The 11,869-nt window shown below is 32.3% G+C and overlaps 1 protein-coding gene and 1 long non-coding RNA gene across 2 annotated transcripts in view; both read left to right on the top strand.

The window, feature by feature from the left end:
• The first annotated feature begins 2,674 nt into the window (after nt 1–2,674).
• On the top strand, nt 2,675–5,464 carry LOC145323131 (uncharacterized). Its single transcript, XR_013880864.1, has 3 exons — nt 2,675–2,690; nt 4,867–4,984; nt 5,356–5,464. It is a non-coding gene; the product is annotated as an uncharacterized LOC145323131 (long non-coding RNA).
• Nucleotides 5,465–5,590: 126 nt separating this feature from the next.
• LOC145323130 (uncharacterized) overlaps nt 5,591–11,869 on the top strand; it is an 87,324-nt gene continuing 81,045 nt past the window's right edge. The window contains exon 1 of the mRNA XM_080165519.1: nt 5,591–5,724. The gene's annotated coding sequence lies outside the window, so the exon portion shown is untranslated. The remainder of the gene's footprint in view (nt 5,725–11,869) is intronic.

The following is an 11,869-nucleotide window of genomic DNA, read 5'->3' as shown; positions in this document are numbered from 1 at the left end:
ACAGATGTTTTAAAATATTCTTAGGTTTAAGGAAGCTATATTAAGATGAATGTATTACATAAGATGATTTTTATTTAATCATATCATAAATTTCAGAATAATTAAAGGTCAAAATGTGCCTGTTTCGTAGATGCATAATAGTTTTTTCAGTGACAAATATTTAGTGAATTTTTCTATGAAAAAAATAATTTAAATAGTGATATTTATTGAAATAAAATTGTGACAAAACGAAATAAAAAAGTTAAAAATGGAAAAATCAGAAAGAAAAGAATCCAGTTCAACATTTAGTGAGCTGCGGCGGCGGCGGGCGTCAGCCAGCTCAATATTTGCGTCAATGCGGCGCAGATCAACAACCAGCGGTATGGCGGCAGGTGTCCCACCGTTGCCGCCAAATGCTCCTAGTGTAGCAGGAGTTCCACCGCTTCCGCCAAATTCCGGCACTGAATCTATTTCTAAAAGGAAAGCTGTATGATAAAAATATTTTATTTTCAAAATATTTTTAAGTGTATTATATTTGAAAGTTTCATAACATTTATAGAAGGATCTGTATTGTAGTTAAAGGGCCTCTAGCTGTCTTTGATGGCTTTCCAAAGATGAATCCCCCACCCTTTTAAAAATAAAAAGCTTGGACGTCCTTGTACCCTTACTTTTACCTTGAAAATTGTTGAATAGTTCAGTTACGCACTTTTCAACATAATATTGGCTGCAAATGTTTAATTTATTAAGCTAGTAGGCTGCTGTGGATTTTCTTAACATTTCAATTTAACCTTTCTCTGTTGAGAATAGATGTATTATTATTTATAAGATGGCTAATCAGACACAATCAGAAAAAACTTAAAGAGGAATAGTACATTTTTAGTTGCATATAATTCAATCTAATAATACAAGCGAGAAATATTTGGGCGTTATGATTTCAAAAAGTAAAAGTAGTCTGAATATCCCTAAACTGAGGTTAATTCTTATAATACTTTTTTGGCTCACTGGCTCACTAAAATCAGTGAGGCAAAATTATCCCCACCCCTAATTTTTAGCGAGCCTCACTGATTTTAGTGAGGCAGTGAGCAAAAAAGTTTTTTAAGAATCCACCTCTGTTTGCTAATTGGTACTTTTAAAGGATTGGGATCTAGACTTTCTATATTAATTAAGTTTTATATCAAGATTATCATCTATTATTTCACTTTTAAAAGCGAAGCTTTTCTATAATTAGAGTCGGTCCGTCCGCCCGCCCGTCCGTCCGTCACGGATAGCTTTTTTAGTTAATTTAGGCATGTAAGAATTGTCCTATCGATTTCAAATTTTGCATGGCGATTCCTTTAATAGTTAGGTACGATTTAGAAAGCGTAGCAACTCTTTAATCATTACCAAAATTTCCGTACGTCCGTTTTAAACATGTTGATTTTTTACTTTTTTAACAACAAATTTTTATGTTATCTAATAATCCGATAGATCTGATTTTTGGTATATTGATTCCTGGGAGAACAACGTATAATGTTATAAGCGAAGCAACTTTATAATCAAGTCCTAAAAATGTAAGTATGTCCATAAACATTATCCTGCATAAGGCAGTTTTTCAACAAATTTACTTACAATTATGCTTCGACTCTTATACATCATATTCTGATTATTCAGTTCTGACACTGTATAAGTGTTAATGTCCGTTTGTCCTCCCGTTTTAGGTCTTCGCTTTTATGGATGTTGTCATCCTTGTTATGTTATATATCAAAATAAATTATAAAATCTAAAAATATTGACAACTTAAGGTTGTCAAGTTATTGTAGTAAAAATAAACATTGTGTTTTTTTGTTTATATTATATTGACATATTAAATGTTAATATCGTTTCTCTGAAAATAAAGGAATAAATAGATTGGGTGAAAATTTTTTTCTCTTGTTCATGTTTAAAACTATTTTGTTTTAATCTAAAGCATTTAACTAAAAAATTGGTTCACACGAGTCATTTAGTAGAGAAGCGGAGGATTAGGAACTGCAGGATCATACCTGAAACCCGGAATTGACTTGAGCACCTTCTATTGTACTGTTATAGTAAATGTTAAATTCTTTGTTGCAGTTCAAATATTTTTTCTCTTTACCTTACCGACCCTGCTCGGCCCTGGTCGGGTGGCTTTATATGCTCACAAAAAGTCCCAAATCACTCCCTTCAAAAAGTAAATGAGTTATTGACTCCTCTAGCATTTCAACACAGAAAATGAGAGATAGAAAAAAAACGGAAAGGGAGTTGGGGGCATTCCACTTATGTATGTGTTTCTGACCATTTTCTATCTTTTATAATACATACAAAATGAATAGTCAATTAGTTTTTCTGTAATTTGCCTACGTTGACACATTGCTAAATTGTCCATTGTTCGCAGAGAGGAAGGAGACATTGTACTGTAATCTTTTATGGTACCCAAAGTTTTATTATTACACTTTCTCATTACGTGGCTTAAAAGTTTGGGTACTTTTGTTAAAACTTGTTAAGTATATTCATACTACTAACTCCTCGGCCCCACTTGGTTAGAGCCCCCCTCGGGTGCTAGAAATAGGAGAAAAGCTACTGTGAAAATACAAAGAAACGCCCCTTAAGGGGCGTTGTACGAAAAGGACTTGGATTTAAAACTCACTCATTTACAGCTAATTTACTTGTAGATTTACAAGAAGATTTTCTGTCCAAAATCATGACTCCAAAACAAGGTATGTTTATGTTTTGGTAACAGCTAATTCATGGTCCGATTTTGTACACTAAACATTTTGTATAAATGGGTTTACAAATATTTTTAGGAAATTCTATGAATAAGAAAGTTTAAAATGAGGAGTTTTAGAGCTTTTAATCAATTTTGAAATGCTGTTTTTAGTGGTTAATTGTCCATTTACAAAATATGTACTGTACAAAATCTGGATATCTCTTTTCTGGTACCGAAAATGCTCTACAATTTAGATGTGGTAGTCTGTATTGCGCCAATATTTCAACATTCTTATACTATTAATTTCACAATATACCCTAAAATACACTTATTTAGATTAAGTTACGGGGGAAAAGATTTATAAAACTGATGTTGAATATTTTGAAACAAATTCGAGAGAAAAACATGAAATTCCTTTTACTGATATTAAGAAGTTAACATTTGAGGGTTGGAATAATATAACAACTTTTAAAGTTAGTTATGACGTCAAAGAGTAGCACAGGAATCGTTTTTATATTTCCTAAAAATAGACTTCTTAGCGGTTCTAACGGTATGCGTAGTATTTTTCTACTATTAACACAAGCCGCGCAATTTCAATTTTAAAAAGGTACGCATTTTTTTTTGCTCACCCTTTAGTATGCAAACACAAACATATCCTATTATACAGTGTGTGTTTTTTATGAGAACTTTTTTGAAAGCAATTTTACCCTACTTATAGTTATCAGAATTCATTGATTAATCGCTTATTTTCTTCGTTTTTTAATGCAATTAATAGAACATTAAAAAAATATTTCAGTTTTTTTTAATTAAAAAGTACAGTAAAATCTAAAATTCAAAACTTAGGTGACAACATCAAAATGGTTTTAGCGCGTTTTTCTTATGCTTAAATATTCTACCCTTTGCAAGAAATAGGATTTTCAGTAGTCGACTTTGGAGGCCAGTACTCCCTCCCTGATTGAGATATGACCTGCATACTTTCATATATTCTAATACATGTCCCCAATAGTATCTGAATTAATTTTTAGCTCTATATCTCAACTTTGAAGCGTTTTGCAGCCATTCTTGCAAAAGGTAAAAGATTTGAACATAAGAAAAATGCGCTAAAACCATTTTTAGATGTTGACACCTAAGTTTTGAATTTTACATTTGACTGTACTTTTAAACAAAAACTGTAATATTTTTTAAATGTTCTATTAATTGCATTTAAAAACGAAGAAAATAAGTTATTAATCATTAAATTCTGATAACTATAAGTGGGGTAAAATTGCTTTCAAAAAAGTTCTCATAAAAAAACACACTGTATAAAGAAATCCTACTATATAAAGAAAAAATTTTTTTTTGTCTGAATTTTAAGATCTCAATAACTACTGAACCGAATGAGTTCTTCATTTAAGGAAAGCGTTGCATAGGTCCTGGGATAGTTTTAGGCTATTTATTTTGAATTTATATAGATCCTGGTATGGTTTTAGACTATTTATCTACCCTACCCTAAACTCGGATTATAGAGCCCCTAGATGCTCTTTTAAGTTTCACAGGGTTTTATATTGGCCTAGTAACCCTTGCCAATGTCTACTAATGTGAAATTCCAAAATCGACCCACCCTAATAATCATTACCAGAATGTCCGTATGTCCATTTTAAACATGAGGTTTTTCAACAAATTTACTCACAATTTTGTTTTATTTATACATTTATGTTCTGATTATTTAGTTTTGACACTCTACAAGTGTTAATGTTCGTTTGTCCTACAGTTTCAGATCTTCGCTTTCATGGATGTTGTCATCCTTGTTATGTTTCAGGCTGATGGGAGGTACCATTGGCGGCAGTGGTAAACATTTAGACAACAAATTAAAAATTCAAGGAAAAACCTCAAACTTACATGTTAGACTTGGAGGGAGGGGATATCGGTCAGGAAATTACACTGGTACCCAAATTTTTATAACCACGATATACTTTGAAAACTTTTATTTAATTTTGATTCGTTGGTTCTAAACTTGTAGTGTCTAAACTTTTATACCAATATTTTTAATCTACAGAAATTACAATCTTATTTATAATCATTGAGGATTTATATCAATCTTTCGTATATCGTTCACTGTCAAAGAGGTTTTAAATAGTCTAAACATTAAACTAGAAATCTTTTAAAATAAAATTATTGATTTGATGTTCAAACATAAAAATAAGAAGGGACAGAGAGCCTAATTGTACAAGAGCTTACCAGCTTACCTGACAGTGCCAGACTGCAGGACGGTCACTTGGAGAACCTGGCGGCCAGCGACCTTGCCAGCTTACCTGGAAACAGCAGGCAGATGATCAAATTTCAGTTCATTCAAACTTATTATCAAAAATGAATCGATTTATTCTCAACCACGTAACTGACCATCAAACTTGTATTATTTTTAGATAAATCCTATTAACATGAAGTAGTTAGGTATTGTTGATCTGAAGTGTACTTTTAAGGGAAGTCTTGGGTTGGTTTTCTACCTATTTTCCTTAAATTCCCGCCCTCCGCTAGAGGCTAGAGAGAAGCTACTTGTATTATAAAAAGTACAAACGGATCGATACGCTCCCATAGGCCTCTAGGTACATTTGAGTAAAAGTTTTGCACTTATCGGGATTGAACCAGAGAATTTAATTCATATTCATTATGAAAATTTGATTGTATCTGCCTGACAGAAAATCTGACCGGTGGCGCAGCCTGGCGAAAGCGGTCATGCTTAGCAGGAACAACAAATATATTAAATCCTTTAAAAAAAATTTTATAGGAAGCTTTACAGAAGAATGATTTTTATATAAGCGTAGAGAGGAATTTTATGATATTTTAATTTCTTACACCTCCATGTCCCTTTAAATAATGAGCCCCTAGATGCTAGTTTTGAAATAAAAGCAATATTAATATTTGTTTCAGAAGCAGTGAAAACCCCCCATACTCTACCACCCCGGAGAGAACACCCCCCGAAAAAGGGCGGACATTGGGGAGGTCCAACACCGCGGAGGATGGGAGTAAAGATGAGGGGGTGGTGGTTGATAAATCAAACGTCAAAGGTAAATTGATGAAAAGTTTTGCAACTTTAACCTTACGTCGGTTTGACTGTCTGTTTAAATTCCCTATGTATGCCCCTCCGTTTTTATTTTCATCTGCCTTTTCGTATGTCTATTATTCTGTCTGTATGTCTGTCATTCAGTCAGTAAGTCTGCTTGTCCTTCTTTCAATATAACTGTCTGTAAATCTGACCATTCTTCTTTCTACTTGTGTGTAGTTCTGTCCGTTTGTCTGTTCTCCTGTTTCACCCTCTGTCTGGTCGTCTGTCCTTCTTTCTGTCCATAGGTCTGACTCTTAATCTTTTTTTCACAGTCTGTCTGTCCGCCTGTCTTTCATTCCGTTTGTCCAAGGAAAAGGGAATGTGATTCTGACAAACAACCCCCTTTTCCCTTTCCTTCCACCCCTTCTTACCCACCCCTCTTCAGTTACATAAAAACAAGATATACTACCACCTACTTCCAAAGTTTTCGTGATTTTTTGTAGAATTGGTTGTTAGAATAGCTATGCCTGTGTTTGTCCTTCTTTCTGGCCAAGCTTAAAATGTTTGTCCATCTTTCTGTCTGTCTATCTGCGCTATTAATAGTTATTTCTCGCATCGTATTATAAACAGCTTTCCGCGGATATAAAATGTACAATTATAAGATTGAAACCAGCCCCGAGATGCCTAAGGCATGGGCTAAAAAAACTTAATCGAATGATTGTACATTTTCATATTCGTAGAAAACTGGATACGATACGATGCTAGACATATTTTTTTTTCGTGTGGATGAGAACCGGTTCTAATCCACCTGATATTAATCGGTTTCGAATGAATACGAGAAAATATTATTATTGTAATTACAATATAAGATTGTAAATCAAATAAGATATTACCTGGTATATTCATTACATATATCAAAATATAAATACGTAAAAACTCTTAAATAGATTTAAGTTGAAATATTTTATTTCTGGTTAAGTAATGTTAATTCTAATTTTATAAATGTTTACGTCAATTCTTTATATCACCTCTTCTTTTAATTCTGTAAAGTAAAAAAACAAGGACAATTACGTTGAATAGAAGCGAATTTGTTTGAAATCTTAGGCAAAATATACGGCCAACCATATTGAGAGAAAAATTAAAATGTTCGAACCAACCAATTAAACTACCACAGAATAGGAGAACATTGTTATAAAACTTTGGGTACCAGTGTAAATTACAGAGGTGGATTCTTTAAAAACATTTGCCCCACTAATCGCTTAGTGGGGAAAAATTGTTATCGTGATAAATCCACCAAAATCACATTAAAAATATACAAAAATAAACAAAATCATAGAAGGATTATGAACATAAGATTTTATTTAATTTTTGTAGATTTTTAATGTGATTTTGGTGGATTTTTCACGAAAGATTCAGATTTATAAACAATGATTTAGTTACGTTATCTAAATTTATATTTAAACGTTTCAAGGAACAAACGGCAAAGTTTGAAGTTAATAGGACAATTCTAACCGGTCCAAAATAACGTTTAGAACGAAAGGGTGGATAGACAGACGCTTCGATGGGCCATAATGTCGAAAACTTCGCTAATATATATAACTAGAGTTGGCTCGGTATAATTATCTCCCTATTGGCTAGTTTTCTATATGCATATCTATTTCTCAATAAATCTATTTTCCTCACCCGGCATTACTATCTAAAAGAAAGTAAATATTTAATATCTAAATGATTTTAAAAAGATTTTTTAAATTATATTTTTTTCTTTACATTACCATCACCAAAGGGTTAATAATTATGATTACAAATTTAGTTTAATATTTGAACACACAAAATGTCGCCACAATCGAATTCTTTTAAAACAGAGTTTTCTTAAATTTATTATATTATAAATTTAAATTTTCTTTTTTATGATTTGAAATTAAATACATTAATATAAGGTAAATAGCAACATGAAATTAAAAAAAGGAATTTATTTTTAATAAAGTAAAATAATGGGTCTTATCGTTCTGGGCAGTGAGAGTTTATTATGGATTATTGGAGCACTATGAGTTTTAAACAAATATTCCTTGGAAAACTTGAGCTCGTTTATAGACATTTATTTCCTATATAGATCTGACATGGATCTTGAAGCAATTAAGCAGGCCGTTTTGTACATGTTAAAAATTGGAAGATTTCATTAAATAAAAGTAATCGCAAATATACTTAGTAAATAAGTGAGAAAGGTCAAATTTCCTAAAAAATATAGATTGACATTTATGGATTTTATTATTCTTGTTTGTAAATACCAAAACAAACAGAGGGAAACATTAGGCCAACAAAAAGACACAGGGATCTACAGGGATAAGAAAATGGACTATAAATTGATGTATACCCTCAATCATGATGCTAGTTTATACAACCCAATAAAAATTTTAAAAAGTCCCCAAAGTTTTTGAGCTAGAAATCGTTTATGTAAAACTTTGGAGACTATTTATAATTTACAGTCCCATTCTCCATGGTAAATACCAGACAAATCATTATTTCAGGGATATATCAATGGTGAAGAATAATTTAACTTATCCCTGTATCCCTGAATCAAACGTAAACCTTTAAAATTAAGTTTAAATTACGTGTACTTGTTAAAAACTGCTTTAAAGAATCTTGTGTGAATAGAATTTATTGCCGTTCCCGCGGTCAATGTATGCATTAAAAGAACACTATACTATACCAGAGTGAATAATGCTGTTATCAGCAGCACCGCTACTCTATAATTGGGGTACTTTCGTACGTCTGTACATCTCAACGCAAAAGTATATTATACTTTGTTCTAATGTCTGGGATCTTAGAGGATAAGACAATGGACAATTGATTGATGATGATTAACAAAATTATACCCTCTGTACATTAAAACTGTTTGAAAGTTTGGATCGAAACAATGAAAATATGATAAAAGTATACGCTTGAGCCAACGAATAAGAAAACATGTTTATAAAAGTTTGGGATCAGTGTAATGTAAAGTCCAATGTCTCCTCCCTCCCTATAAAAGTTTGGGTACCAGTGTAATGTAGATTCCAATGTCCCCTTCCCTCCCTATAAAACTATGGAAACCGACCCTTACTGTTCACGTCATTATGGTCAATTCGAATGGTGTTTTACAAATGCTGCACTAAAAGAATTTGCAATCAAATAAATGTTGCCTATAATTAGTTACTGTGTTGAATTTCTTTTATTTCTGAGGGGATATTTAATATACAAACCCTTTTACCCCCAAAAATTTACAACATAAAAAAGCATAATTTTAAACATATACATGAGGAGAAAATCTTTTATCATCCAATAAGTATTTACATGTTTGAATCATGACCGACAGACCGACGGACCGAGAAAATTATATACTGGATGCTCATTTGTTTAGGGAATATTCACAAAAAAATTCCAATTGTCTCCTAATTAACTTGCAGCCGAGAAAATATTGCCCACACGTAGTGTTACTGACGGACATACAGACAAAATGATAGAGTAGCTTCGCTACTAAAAAAAAGTCTTAAGATGTACTTGCTATTTTATTGTTTATGTTAAATTGTAAGTTACATGTGTCCCCCTATGTTCTTTATCTAAACTTAACAAATAGGTTTTTGTTCAGTTAACAGGGGAAAAGTGATAGGTATATACGTCTTTTCAATTATTGGTATGATGCATATGTTTAACTAAATGCCAGGGATTCTAGGGATAAGACAATTGATGCATACACCTAAGTATGATCTACAAAATTTATGAAAAGTTCGACCTTTCTAAATTGTAACAACCAATCAATATTTAATAATAGTCCCCAAAGTTTTAAGCAAATTTATGAGTTTAGGTGTTTATAAAACTTTGGGTACAATAATAATTGATGACTGGGGTAAATCCTTTTACTCTATCGAAAACTAGTAGATCAGTATAAGAGTAAAACACTAAAGGGAGAAAGGGTTAAATAACTCTATCACCCCATCGCAACCGCCTTGTGCAATCTTTCTATTGGGTAATTGAAAATCAACCAATGGTGTCACTTATATTAACACAGCCAAGTAGCAGAAAATGATTTTGGAGCAGACGAAAGAGGTCTTTGAAAAATGTAGGGAGGTAGTTGTCTGTATATACATCTATACTATAGATATGTTAGATCAGTAATTTACTTCCTTTGGGAATCATAATTATTTTTCTTACTGTTGACAGTTCCTTTATTTCTGTTACTTACTACCCCCCAAAGAACCCTTTTTATTAACATTCTTTAAAGCAACTCTAATACACACCGTTAAAAAAAATTTATCAGCGAAGTTACTCGACAATTTGAACAAAGAGATGATCTTACCAAAAGTACTGCCAATAAATACATTAAGTTTCTCTCTAGGAATATAAAAACATAGGACAAATTGATGATAAACAAAATTACCCTTTTTGTAAATTAAAATTATTGATTGAAAAGTGTGGACACTACTGGTTTGAACCAACCAATCATGATTTAATAAAGTTTTGTGTCACCAAATGAGAGATTGTGTCTATAAACCGTTAAGGACCAGTATAATTTACAGATTAATGCCCCCCCCCCCCCTCCCACCTTGCATTAATATATGTATTAAGTTTTAACATGTTTTTTTTCTGAGTCACCTTAATTTGGATTTATTCTATTGCAACATGATATGTCAGTAAGAAAAAAGAACAATAACGTGTAATTCCTAAGAAATTTTTGAAATAGAATTAAGTCATATAAAGGGATCTTAAGAAATAAAACAATTGACTATACATTATTAATGTACACCACCAATTAAGATAATCAAAATTATTTTTTATGTGCCTAAAGTTTTTAATTCAACGAATGAGGGAACGTGTTGCACATTGCTTTTTAAATAGGACAGACAGAAATACAAGACTTTTTGAGTAGCTTCGGGGCTGAAAAAAACATAAAAGATTTATTTTTAGCAATATCATGCAAGTTAATTTTCACTGCCACCTATTTTTAAGTGACGCAGCAACTAATAAAGTAATGTCTGTCTGTTTGTCTGTCAGTACCTTGTAATCATCACTTTACATTAGTATATAAAATACAATCAGAGAGGGATAGGCCATTGGCTGTTTATTACACTAGTCCCCAACGTTTTATAATAACGTTTTCTTATTCATTAGCTTAACAAGTTTGGATTTTTTTTTTAATTTTGATAGCTGGTTCAACCCAAAATTGTTATCTAGAGAAGGGGATGAATTTGTGAATTACCATTGGGGATTTTCATATATTTATCAGACATTGTCTTATCCCTTTGGATCCTTATCAATCCTTCCCCCTTCTTCTGTGAATTTTGATTGGTTGGTTTATTTAGTTGAGTGTTCAAACATTTCAATCACTAACGTTAATCTACAGAAGGGATAATTTTGTGTATCATCATTGGGGTTGTGTACAATAATTTATCGGCCATTGTTTTATCCCTTTAGATGCCTGGGTTTCAATGCTAAGACAACGTTAATCAATCCTTCCCCCCTTTTTATACTAATTATTCTGCTTTTGGGTGCTTTTCGTAGATTTATTATTAAATAAAAACACTAGAGGGAAAAAATGTAAAATAACTGTAACTCCCCATAGCAACCACCTTGTGCAATCTTCCTAGAGGGCTATTGAAAATCAACTATGCAATGGTGTCGCTTATATTAACGCAGCCAAGTAGCAGAACATAATTTAGAAGCAGACGAAAAAGGACTTTCAAAAAGGAAGGGAGGTATTTGTCTGTATATACATCTATACTATAGATCTGTTGATTTATTTGACTGTCAACATGCCCTCTCGTTCTCTTTGATACTAATTGTTGCGCTACTTCTTATGCATGCACTTCAGTGACCTTGTTAATATATATTCTTTAACAGTTAGGGAGTTGAATCCATTTTTATAGAAGCAGAAATATAATCTATGATTATGGTTTGGACTCTCTAAAACTGTAATCTACCTTTCCACTTTCCCCTCTCTTGGTGAAGATATCTTCAACGCCGATACGATTTTTGAAATGTAAGATTCTACTTTCCCTTCTCTTGGTGAAGATATCTTCAACGCCGATACGATTTTTGAAATGTAAGATTCCACTTTCCCCTCTCTTGGTGAAGATATCTTCAACGCCGATACGATTTTTGAAATTTAAGATTCCACTTTTGCCTCTCTTGGTGAA

The sequence above is a fragment of the Acartia tonsa genome, chromosome 6 (assembly GCF_053477335.1).
Source record: "Acartia tonsa isolate MP-2025a chromosome 6, ASM5347733v1, whole genome shotgun sequence".
In the NCBI taxonomy this organism is placed as follows: Eukaryota; Metazoa; Arthropoda; class Copepoda; order Calanoida; family Acartiidae; genus Acartia; species Acartia tonsa.
This window is presented reverse-complemented; position numbering and strand designations above follow the sequence as displayed.